This window comes from Medicago sativa, chromosome 6, assembly GCF_051527215.1.
Source record: "Medicago sativa cultivar Bolivia chromosome 6, Bolivia_mono, whole genome shotgun sequence".
Lineage (NCBI taxonomy): Eukaryota > Viridiplantae > Streptophyta > Magnoliopsida > Fabales > Fabaceae > Medicago > Medicago sativa.
The window spans coordinates 74,315,630-74,328,647 of record NC_140754.1 but is presented as its reverse complement, the minus strand read 5'-3'; the positions used below and the strand labels follow the sequence as shown (position 1 = coordinate 74,328,647).

Below are 13,018 nucleotides of genomic sequence, written 5' to 3'. Positions count from 1 at the left end.
AACTCTTGGCAATCCTTAAACAGAGTTGGCCACCAAAAGCCGCTTTGTAATACCTTGGCTGCGGTCCTTTCACCGCTGTGGTGGCCTCCATAAGCTGAGCTATGGCAGTGCCACATAATACTTTTCACTTCATCACCTGCAACACATCTACGCAACAAACCATCAGCGTTAGTCCTAAATAAGTATGGGTCATCCCACACGTAAAAGTTAGCCTCCTTGAAGAATTTCTTCTTCTGCTGATATGTAAACTCTTCGGGAATCAAGTTCCCTGCTTTGAAATTTGCCATGTCTGCAAACCATGGTCTTTCAGCTACCACGAATAACTATTCATCAGGGAATTCGGCCTCAATTGCCTTCTCTTTCCTCGTGACCTCTTCATTCTCCAATCGGGAGAGGTGGTCAGCTACCACATTCTCCACTCCCTTCTTATCACGAATTTCCAAATCAAACTCTTGTAGTAAGAGTATCCATCTCAGTAACCGGGGTTTAGAGTCCCCCTTTGTAAGCAAAAATTTCAGGGCTGCATGATCTGTGAAAATAACAACTTTGGATCCAATGAGATACGAGCGAAATTTTTCCAAAGCAAAAATTATAGCAAGCAGTTCTTTTTCAGTAGTTGCATAATTGACTTGATTTTCATTCAGAACTTTACTTGCATAATAAATGGCATGGAAAAATTTCTCATGGCGTTGGCCAAGCACTGCTCCAACCGCGTAATCACTTGCATCACACATGAGTTCAAATGGGAGGTCCCAATTTGGTGCAATGATTACCGGCGCAGTGACCAACTTTTTCTTAATTAATGAAAATGACTCCAAACATTCAGCATCAAAAAAAAAATCATTTTCTTTAACAAGGAGGTTACAGAGGGGCTTAGCAATTTTTGAAAAATCTTTTATAAATCGCCTATAAAATCCAGCATGCCCCAAAAAACTCCTCACCCCCTTCACATTGACGGGAGGAGGAAGTTTCTCTATAACCTCAATTTTTGCTTGATCAACTTGGATGCCTTTCCCAGAGATTTTATGGCCCAAAACTATACCTTCCGTCACCATAAAGTGACATTTTTCCCAGTTTAAAACAAGGTTAGTTTCAATGCATCTCTTAAGAACAACATCCAAGTGATGTAAACAATCATCAAAGGACTTACCGAAAACAGAAAAGTCATCCATAAATACCTCTATATTCTTCTCCAGCAAGTCTGCAAAGATGGCCAGCATGCACCTTTGGAAAGTGGCTGGTGCATTGCACAATCCAAAGGGCATTCTTCGATAGGCGAACACACCAAATGGGCATGTGAACGCTGTCTTCTCCTGATCTTCCGGCGACACCGCAATCTGGTTGTACCCCGAATATCCATCCAAGAAACAATAGAAGGCCTGTCCAGCCAACCTCTCCAACATCTGGTCCATGAAAGGTAACGGAAAATGGTCCTTCCTAGTAGCCTGATTCAGCCTTCGGTAGTCGATGCACATCCTCCAACCTGTCACTGTCCGAGTGGGAATCAACTCATTCTTTTCGTTTGCCACCACAGTCATCCCTCCTTTCTTGGGTACCACATGCACCGGACTCACCCATGCACTATCTGAAATTGGGTAAATCATGCCTGCATCCAACAACTTAAGGACTTCTTTCTTGACCATCTCTTTCATTGTGGGGTTAAGGCGCCTTTGGGGTTGGACCACCGGTTTATATTCAGCCTCCAAATGAATTTTATGCATACAATAGGCTGGACTGATTCCCTTTAAATCTGATATGTGCCACCCAAGAGCTGCCTTGTTTTCTTTGAGAACTCTCATCAACTTTTCTTCTTCAAGAGAGGATAAGGTGCTACTTATGATAGCTGGATGGCTGGCATCTTCACTTAAAAACACATACTTCAAATGGGATGGGAGTTCCTTCAATTCTGGTGCAGTTGTTTTCTCCTCACTTTTTGCTGCTAAAACTTCAAATTTTCTGCTTGAGGATTCAACTTTCAATGCCTTCAATTGCTGCACACACTCCTCAACTTCATCATTAGTGTTCTTCTCATCAACTTCAATCGAATTTGCCATCACTCTTTCTAATGGTTGCACAGGAGTTTCTTCTAGATTTGTTTCATCAACTAGGCTATCAATCATATCAACCCTATAGCACTGAGGATGATCATTCCTATGCTTCATGGCCTCAAAGATATTAAATACCACTTGTTCATTTTGAAACCGTAGTATCAACTCGCCCATTTCAACATCAATCAAGGCTCTTCCCGTTGCTAAGAAGGGTCTTCCCAACAACAAAGGTGTCTCCTCATCTTCTTCCATGTCTAGAATAACAAAATCAGCAGGAAACATCAGCTCATTTACCTTTACCAATACATCTTCCAACACTCCATAAGGATGAGAAATAGAACGATCAGCTAGCGTGAGAGTCATCTTTGTTGGTTTAGGCTCCCCGCATCCTAACTTTTTCATCATAGAGAGCGGCATCAGATTAATGCTAGCCCCCAAATCACATAATGCTCTCCCGACATTCACCTTCCCAATAGTGCAAGGGATGGTGAAAGCGCCTGGGTCTTTCAATTTAGGAGGTAGCTTCTTCTGAAGGATGGCACTGCAATTTTCTGACAAGGCGATATTTTCACCATCTCTAGGTTTCCTTCTTCCGGTTAGCAAGTCCTTCATAAACTTTGCATACAACGGCATCTGTTCAATGGCCTCACTAAAAGGAATGTTCACTTGTAACTGAGAAAATAGCTCCATAAACTTTTTGAATTGGCCTGCTTCCTTCTCTTTCTTCTTTGATAGATGCGGATAAGGCAATTTCACATAAGAAGGGACAACTTGTTTCTTCTCACCCTCTTCAAGGAGCTGGCTCTTCGTCTTCCTCAACATAGACTCCTCATCAATCAACTTCTCACTTTTTTCTCCCTCTTTCTATTTTTCTCCCTCTGAATTTTTCTCTTCATGTTCATTTTCAACTACGCCTTTATCATTTTCAACTATTTCTTGTTCATCCTCCTCCACCTCAACTGTTTCATTCTTTTTAGTCACCTTTGGGGGCAAAGGTGTCAACACCTTCTTACTTCTCAACTCAATGGCCTTGCAGCTCTCATTGCTTTTCGGATTGTCTTGAGTGTTGCCTGAAAATCCTCCCTTAGTGTGCTCAGCCATCTGTTTTGCCATCTGCCCAATTTGAGTTTCAAACATTTTTCGGGCTGCCTCATTATTTTTCCTTTCAGCTTCCTGGCTTGCTTTCATCTCCTCCAAATTGGTTTGAGTCATTTGCATAAATTTGGTCATGGCCTCTTCCCAAGCTGCTGGAGGTCTTTGTTGTTGCTGCGGTTGTTGGCGTTGAGGGTTAGGAAGAAGAGGGTTAAGGGTATTTGTGTTGGAGTAACTCAGGTTAGGATGTTTGGAATATCCAGGATTGTAAGTGTTAGAGTAGGGATTATTTTTTTGATAGTTTCCCATGAAATTGGCTTCCTCACTGGATCCCTCTAAGGTACACTCACCATTTGGATGATCTCCTTGGCAAAAATCACACCTTTGTTGCACTTGTTGTACTTGGGCATGTTGGGCTTGTGTTTGTCCCAAAGTTATTGCTTGGACTTGTTTAGACAAGGTTTCAAGGTGTTTGTTCATGGCTGCTTGATTGGCCAAGATAGCAGTGTTGTCACTCACCTCAAACATTCCCCTCTTCTTTTTCTCAGCATCAGCTCGATGCTCATTTTGGGTCATGTTCTCTATCAGGTCTCGGACTTCGTGATCAGTTTTGGTTCTCATACTTCCACCTGAAGATGCATCTAAGAACATTCTATGGTTAGCGGTTAACCCTTCGGTAAAGACTTGAAGATAAGATTTTTCATCTAAGCCATGTGCAGGACATCTCTTAAGCAAAAGGTTAAAACGCTCCCAAGCATCATACAAGGTCTCACCCTCCCCTTGTTTAAAGTTGGTGATCTCATGTTTCTTCTCCCAGTATTTTGACATAGGGAAAAATCTCTTAAGGAATTTGAGCTCAAGCTCATCCCAAGTTTGAATGGTTCCACTAGGTATGGACAGCAACCAATCTTTGGCTCTACCGGTTAGAGTGAAAGGGAATAGTCTAAGCTTCTTTTGGCTCTCGGTGACATTAGCGGGTGGCACACAAAACTGACAAGTTTCATGGAAATGGCTCAGATGCTCATGAGGGCTTCTGTCATCGCGCCCATCATATTGGTTTTCCTTAAGGTTTTGTTGGACAGAACTCTTAATGTCAAAAGCTACCGGGTTAGCTGGTTGGAAGACATGAGTTAGATGGCCACGGTTGGCATCCAATCCATAGTCCCCCATCATAGGTCTTTGTGGTTGTGCGTCTCCCATGATTATGACTTCAGGTTCAGACTCAACGTCCTGACTTTCCGTTGATGAAGAACCTTGGCTTGTACTCTCAGCTATTTTAGCTAACCGAACTGCTTTTCGATTAGCTCTTGCGGTCTTTTCGATCTCCGGATTGAACTGCAAGTCCTCAGGTCGGACTCTACCTCGCATACACAGCAAAAGAATACCTTAGTAGCACTGCACCACAACAATAAATAGATATTTTTTTTTTTAATTACCGATAAAAATTTAAATGACAAAAATCTTAACAATTAACGTTGTTGCCTCGTTGAAATTAATCAACAGTCCCCGGCAACGGCGCCAAAAACTTGATACAATTTTAGCAAGTGTACTAATTTATATCGAAGTAATAAATAATTCGTATCCTCAGGGACTGTTTTGATTTCCACTAAACAAAAACGTCTTCGCTAAGATGTGATTAAATAAGGGGTTTGCCCTAGGCAGTTGGATTTTAAGTGCAATTGTAATTTAAAATTAACAGAAATAAAGTTGGTTTTTGGAATGTTTAAAGAGATGATTAGGTCAATCGATTCATCTATACATCACCCATTAAGTAACTTGTAATCTTAAATTCACGAATTTCACAAAGTCAACGACAAATTAACAATTTAACTTAGGTCAATCCCTTGATCCTAAGTCCTCTTATCTAATTATAATTCCCTAATCCCTTAGGTGAACCTATAATCATCAAAGGCTAATCGATTCGTTAATTCAATGATCACAATCTAACAACGCTCTATCCCTAGATTGTCCGCTAGAAAGAACAACATAAATATTTTCTGAGATAAACGCTAGTGTCAATAGTCATCTAATCTCTTAGATCAATTATATCTGGTCAGGATCATAAAAGCAATGAGAACAATTTATGCTGAATAAACTAGATTGAAATTCATGAATGTAAGAGTTTCAGGTTACATCGAATGAGCTATTACAGAATCATCTCTTGACCTAATCACAATAGATCTAGCTACTCATGGCTAAAGCACAAATAGCAAATGATAAAGAAGGATTCATTACATTCAAGTGATGACTGACTATGAGTTTTGATGGTCTCCCACCGTTGGCTCAATGCTTCAGACTCCAATTCAAGCTTTTCTCCGTAAAAATTCTCCACCCTTTGCAAAGAGAACATTCTGGCTTTTATAGGAAAAAATTGTGTCACGCCAATATCGTACTACGATGTTGGTATATCGTAGTACGATGCCTCATTAAACCAGATCATCAATCAACGCTCCTTGACATCGTAGTACGATGAAAGCACATCGCACTACGATTTTTACAGTAACCTCAGCCATACAAAACGCCTTCAGATCGTAGTACGATGCTACAGATCGTAGTACGATGGTTCATGTACTTGTGCACTTGAATTTTCACCTCTCTGTGGCTCATAACTCATACAAATCACCTGAACTTAACTGAAAATTACATAGAAATCAAAGCAACAGTGCTATATGACCTAGTGTCATCAGCCAGCGACACCGGGACATGCACCTAGGACCCCCTGCTGAGCTAACATCCTTGGTCTCCCCTTGGCCTTTTGCATGGTGGGGCATCGGACTTTTGGGACCATTCCCCAAAGCCACAGGGCAACTTAAATATCTGGTAGTCGCAATCGACTACTCAACCAAATGGATCGAAGCCGAACCATTGGCCAAGATCACAGCTAAAAACATACTCTGCTTCTTCAAAAGAAACATCTTGGCAAGATTTGGAGTACCAGCATTAGTGATATCCGACAATGATACACAGTTCACGAACCAAAGGTTCCAGGACTACCTAAGGAATATCGGCATCAAGCAAAGCTTCACCTCCGTCGAACACCCTCAAGCCAACGGCCTCGCTGAGGCTGCAAACAGGGTCATTCTGCGAGGAATACGAAGAAGGCTAGACACGGCCAAAACTCAGTGGGCTGAAGATTTACACGAAGTCCTCTGGGCCTACAGAACTACCCCCCATTCCATAACTGGCGAGTCACCTTTTCGACTCACGTATGGGACAGAGGCAATCTTACCCATTGAGCTAACTGAACTCACATGGCGTACCGACACCAGCACTGACTTCCCAGCCAACACGGCAAATCTACCTGAAGAGCTCGAATTCGTCGACGAAGTCAGGATTGGGGCGACCTTGCGAGAAGCAGCGCTAAAACAAAAAATAGCCGCTCGTCACAGCAAGAAGGTCATAAAAAGGGAATTCGAAGTAGGCGACCTCGTCCTCCATCGAAACCATAAGGATTCCAAAGAAGGGAAACTCGCCGCCAACTGGGATGGTCCCTTCAGGATCAGGATGAAGACCGGAACAGGAGCCTACGGACTCGAAGACCTTCATCAAAACGATATTCCAAGAACTTGGAATGCAGAAAAACTCAAAAAGTACTACACTTAGATGGCAAACATCACCAATTTACTCTAATGTACGTACTTAGTTCCATACAATGAACTCGTCGCTCCCTGTCGAGCAAATAAACGGAAGAGGAAAGTCGTGCCACTCCGAATCCAAAAAGAAAAAGGATAAGAGGGATTTACACAACAAACGCTCTTACTCCTCAGTATGTACGCTTACCGCTACGACATCATTGCTCGGCATGTTAGGTAGAAACCCAGCTCGCGATGGGTGTTTCACGCCTCAGTGCGGTGAACTTAGCACAGTTCTCTCGTTCATCCACTGTACAAAGTCCATAGCTTTGGACACACATTCAGATAAACAATCTCTTGGATGTGCAATACTTTTGACTAATACTCCACGTAAACAGTTAGAAAATTTCCTGCCTAAGCCCTTCCTTACAAACTACGCAAAGGTAGAACTTTCCAAGCAAAGTAACTTACTACCTAGGAGGCAAAAGGCAAAACTTTGGTTTCATCAAGTCAAAGTAAAAAATACTAGGCGGACATGCTAAACTCTCCAGTCATTAAATCACTTCGTCGAAATAACGACTGCGGGGGGTAGTTCATCCCGCCACATTCGACTTAAGAGCTTCGCAGCTCAAAAGCGGACAAGTTTACAAGTTGAACAATTAAGAGCATACGAATTATTGCAGTCTGTCAAACACACAAGATAGATAATTCGCTCTCAACAAATGCTTCACACAGTATAAAAAAGCCTCGCACGAAGAGCATTTAAATTCAAAACATTATACTTGAAAGCAAATCATACAAGTGTAATTGAGAATAATACAATTATATTATAAAGGTGCTAAAGAAGAAATTTGGTCGTTTAAGAAGAAATTAATTACAAGGCCTCGTCAGGCCTGGGCTTCATCAACATGCCCATCTTCTTCTTCTAGAGCAAGAGGCGGAGTGATCACCCCATCGTTCAACTCGCTAAGGGGATGAATTCCTTCGACGTTCAGCTCGATACCTGGGTTCACCACCTTCAGCTGAGCCACCGCCCGCTTAAAACCAAGCTTGACAGCGTCCACCAAGCTTCCTTTCACTCACCAATCATGTCCACAAGGCCGGCGCGCCGCAGGACAGCAAGGTCTTCCGCCTCATCCTCTCCAGGAAGATCCGCCTTCTTCAGAGCCTCCTCCAAAGACGTCTTCTCCTTAGTCAGCTTCCGAGAGGAGTCGGTTGCTTGCTCAAGAGCAGTCTGAGCTCCAGAAAACTGCTCCCTCAAAGAAGCAAGCTGACGGTCACGCTCCTCCGCAACTAACCTCTTGCTCCTTTGATCCTCCTCGAGAACAGCCACCCTAGCGGTCAAAGCATCCCTCTCCCGCACCAGAGCATCAACCCGAACTTCACTGTACAGCGAAGCGTTGTTCAGGGCAGCAGCGACCTCCAAAGCCTTCATGGTGGCAATAACCCCATCAGTTATCGCCTTACTCCGGCCAGCTGGACCCAGATCCTAGACGATCTTCAGCTCAGGATCATCCAAGAACAGGGTCGATTGAGGGCCACACAGCTCAGGCTCGGACCACACTTTCGGAAGCTGGAGAAAGTATCCCTTCTCATAGCGGACGGGAACGGCCTTAATCGGCGTGATTGGATCCTCGAAAGACATCCTCACCCGCTACCTCTTCGCGGGATCCTGCACCAACTCCTCAGAAGGCTCGTCGCCTTCCAAGTCCACCGCAGGACCATAGGCGGAGCTAGGACTGGAGCCGCCTATAAGGTGCTCCAGAGACTGAACGTTCTGGCGCTTCTTCTTGGCCGAGATCTTTTTGCTCGCCGCGTTCACAAGGGCTCCCAAATCCTTTTTCATTTTCTCTGCAACATAGACAAAGAAACTTCGTCAGTTAAGGGAAACAAAGTAAGAAGGCAGCAAGAAGGCAAGAGCAAAAAGAAAATAAACTACCAAGGTAGGCATCAGAATCATCAGAGGTCAACAACTCATAAGTATTGATGAGGCGGGGCTCTGTTACTAGCGTCCCGTCCGCACTCATCAAAGGGTTTCCCCGTCTGTCAGTCTTAACCCTCTGGGGAAGGGACTCAATGAAAGCCCAAAGTTGTTGACGAAGGCCTTTCTCTTCGTCATTCAGATTGGCAATGGTTCGCCCGAAGTCCCTTGGTTCATAGGCAAAATGGTCCTGAGACCAGCACAAGTGGAAGAAAGGACGGCGCTCCTGCTCGCCATCCTTAGCGGCTTCCGAGAGGTTGTCCAAAGCAGCCGTGCTCGTCGGCCGTATCAAAAAGAAACGCTCTTTGAAGTTCCGAACCTTTTCGGCGAAAATCTCAAACATCGTCTGGGTCTGACGGAAAGAAACCCAATCCGCGCCCCGTTGCACGGTGAAGAAGGAGAAAAGACATTTTTGGAAGCAGGGATGCGAAGATAATCACATAACAACTCAAAGGCCCTCATAAAAGCATAAGAGTTTGGATGAATCTAGGTGGGTGACAGCTTAGTCCAACGAAGCACTTCCCGCTGGAAATTAGAGAAAGGGAGCTGGAAACCCATGTCTTTGAAATCCACTTCATACATGGGAAAGACATAGTTTTCATACTCCGAACACACCCTGTTAGATGTGCTCGGCAAAAACAGCTCCCAGTCCCTCACATCTCCGACGATATCAAAGGGGGCTTCACCCACGCCATCGGTAGCAAACACAGATTCGGTTTCCAAAGGCTCCTCTCCAGGCCGTAAAACAACAGACGCAGCAACTCCTCATTTGCCATGGTAGACCTGAAAAAAGCAAGGGAAAAAGTGAATCCAACATTCAGATCCACCCTTCCTTCACCCATCAGGTCGGTCACGGCAAGGAAGGGATCAAGTCGCTACCATTAGAAAACGATGGGATCTACAAAGCTTATGGATGAAGCCTAAGCCTGTCGCCAATGTTCTTCTAAAACACTAGTAGAAAACAGACAGCATATCTACAGAATCTTTTGATGCACGGTGGAAACCACCTTAACCAACGGCGGAAACCACCGAGTCAAACTACTTCTGCCATAGAAGCATACATTCCTACGGTTTCTAAAAAGAACAGAAACTAAGAATGCAAAGACAAAAAGATAAGTCATCAGAACATTACCTGTGAAAAGGAAGGGGTTGGAGTTGCAAATAGAAAGAAAAAACTTGGAAGAACTTCACTTTTGGAAACTGTGGAAAAAATCTCTAAGTCTCTGAGAAGTCGAAACGCAGTGACGTTCCAAACAACATTTGGACTATTTATACTCGTTTCTCAAACCACCCAAAAGTCACGAAGTCCATCCGGTGCAGCCCTTCACTTGCGACTTTTCCTCCAAAATACCGCTCCTACGGTCCAGATTCTATCAAACCAATCCATCCGATGGTTCTGATCTTTCACTATGGTTCTCCAAACGTCAGGATTCAATCAACGGTGATGATGACACCTCGGGAGTTCAAACCGAGAACACACTGGAAACTATAGGTACTCAAGTGCTACAAATAGCTTTCACACGTGTCACTCAGAAACCAAAGGTCATGTCTCCTCAACCTCTCTCTCGAGACGTTGGCATTAATTGCGGAATGACATCCGACCAAACTTCCTGGCAAGGGAATCTCAATGTCTGATCTTGCACAATCGGGCACGCATATGCCGGACTTAGCCCCACATTAAGGCTAACTTATCTCGTTAGAGGGAGAGCAGAGTTTTGAGATGGGCGAGCCTTTCCGACCCACTCTCTCAACACTCTCAATCGACCTCGCAAACGATTTCTCGAATCAGCGCGCGCTTCAATCCGGCTAACAAAATCTTTCAAGGGAATACATACTAGTTAAATTTCCCTTGGGGTCGGCTTCAAACGAGCAAAACGCCTACACTTAAGTCATCACTCTTCATCAAGAGCAACGACTTGGGGGGCTACTGTTCTGGATCGGCCATAAGGATTCTTGGCCCATTAACTTAGGCCCAATATCTTTCAAAGCCCAAACTCCACGTTTGGCATTATTGCTCGCGACATACCCCCTCTCCGCGAGGGGGGTGCACGAAGCAAACGAGACCGGTTCCAACGAACCCCAACGTCTCTTTGCACATTCTGCACGTTCCCGCAATAAACTCTCTGGCGGTTACACTACCCACGATTTCGTAACCGCCAGAGCCAGGTGTGCCTCCTCAACGGCTCTGCAACCCTCCACCTCTATAAATAGGGGACTCAATGCAGTCCCCAAGGTAGAACTCTTTCTTCCTCTAAAACCCTCACTCTCTGATCTCTACTGACTTGAGCGTCAGAGTGTCTGCAGGTACACACCCCCCATTCGCTCCAAGAAGCATTCTGACGTATTCCACCACCGTCACAACCACCGCATTCAAAGCACCGGCAGTCACCTTCTGATTAGGTACGATCAATTGTTAAATTAATATAGATATAGACATAGATATAGATAGTCGCTGTTGCCATCGTTGACAATAGATATGATTTGCAGCGTCCCCCTCTCGACCCGCTTCAGCTCTCTCACTTTGTCGCCAAACATGTTGCCATTCTGCAAATGTGTCATGTGCTAACCGGACAGCCACACAACTTGCCGTTTATACACTTCCATTGCAAACAGAAATAACTTATGTTGAGATAACGAATCAAGGATCTGAAAGAACGATGTCACACTATTTCCATATTATTTTATATTTTTTTCAGGGATTCCATATTATTTTATATTATTTCCCACAAACCTACTTCGGTCCAAGCTTCTTCCAGATTTTTATTTATTCTTTCAAATATTTGATGCACGATAATTGTATTCCACTGGGCCAGAGGGGTTAAATAAATCAATAACTATTAATATTAATTATCAGATACAAAGACAGGATAGAAAAAAAAATTGAAGACAAAATTAATCGTAGAAAAATTAAGTGATATAAAATGAAAATGAAGACATAAACCACTAAAGAGATTAATGATCTTTTCTTGGGTTGGAGATGGATATGCTATCTAATGAAAAATTAGATTAATTATGATGATGGTTGAACAGATCTAGGTATAAAAGCAGTGTTAAATATGGTTTTGGTTCCGGTCTTTCGTTAAAGTTTAATATTGAGTTCAGTGCTGTTTTATTAAACCGGCAAGAGTTATTGGATAAATGTTGCTTACAATATGATTTTAAGTTGTGGCTGAATTATTCGTTTATATTTCTTCTTCTATAGCTTAAATAAGCAAGGAAGGGGCACTAAAAATAATCACACATCGACTAAAAAAAATGTAGTAGATAGTGTTTATATAGGTCAAGGTATCTTTAAAGTTTAAGTTGATGACTAGGTTGTGTGAATGAATGATGAGTGATTGATTTAAGTTAATCTCATATATTATTAACAAATACCTATATTTAATTAATCAATATTATGTTCAAATTTCAAAAAAAAAAAAATTCAATATTATGTCGAAGATTCATGTTTAAAATCAGATATCCTTAGCTTTTTATCTAATTAATCAATATTGTATCTCCAATATTCATGTTTAAAATCTTGATGGTTGGTGGTAAAAATAAAATGTATTTCATTTTTATTTCATAATTCAAAAAATTGAGTTTGAATCTAGCTAAATTATTATTATGTATCAAACAATCATTGATGTCATGATTGCGAAGAATCCCCAATTGCAAGGAATCCTGAACTTTTGGTTTTGTTTTTACAAAGGAATCTAAATCTTGTAGTTGCAAAATCATTATAATTATGGACGCCACGGTCCAAATTGTTCATGAACTTTTCTTAAGTCCTGGTTAAAATAATTCACATTAGTACATAGTAATAGTTCACTTCAATATACACATGTTTTTGATTAAAACACTAATTTTCCTCCTGAAATTGTAGAGGTTTGTACATTTACTTAATGGAAATTGTGAATTGCAAAAAAACAACAATGGTTTTAAATTATGTTGAGTGACTTGATCCTTTCGCTTACTTGTATCTAATTTATTGTCAAATTAATCCCTTAATTATATCACTTTAAAGGGTGCAAATGTCTTACTCCTACAATTTACTCCATCATTTTTTTTTTGTACAACTCCATCATTTTTCTATATGTACATATTGTTAACGTTGACATTAAACCAGGACACAAATCCAATCTTTTTCAATGAAATATAGATTTGCATTTGACATACATTTTTGAAGGGAAGACACAAAGATTGATAAATGATGGGGAAATTACACTGACCTCCCCTGAGGTCTCTTTTAATGACACAAACATTCCCTCTAATTTTATAATAGATATTAACCTCCCTTGAGTTCTTTTAAAATATACATGTACATCCCTTCTTACTTAACACTG

The 13,018-nt window shown here is 42.1% G+C and overlaps 1 non-coding gene and 1 pseudogene across 1 annotated transcript; one reads left to right on the top strand and one right to left on the bottom strand.

The window, feature by feature from the left end:
• Positions 1–323: 323 nt before the first annotated feature.
• LOC146916796 (uncharacterized) lies at positions 324–4,508 on the bottom strand (annotated as a pseudogene).
• Positions 3,847–3,953, top strand: LOC146916797 (small nucleolar RNA R71). Its single transcript, XR_015017164.1, has one exon. It is a non-coding gene; the product is annotated as a small nucleolar RNA R71 (small nucleolar RNA).
• Positions 4,509–13,018: the final 8,510 nt, after the last annotated feature.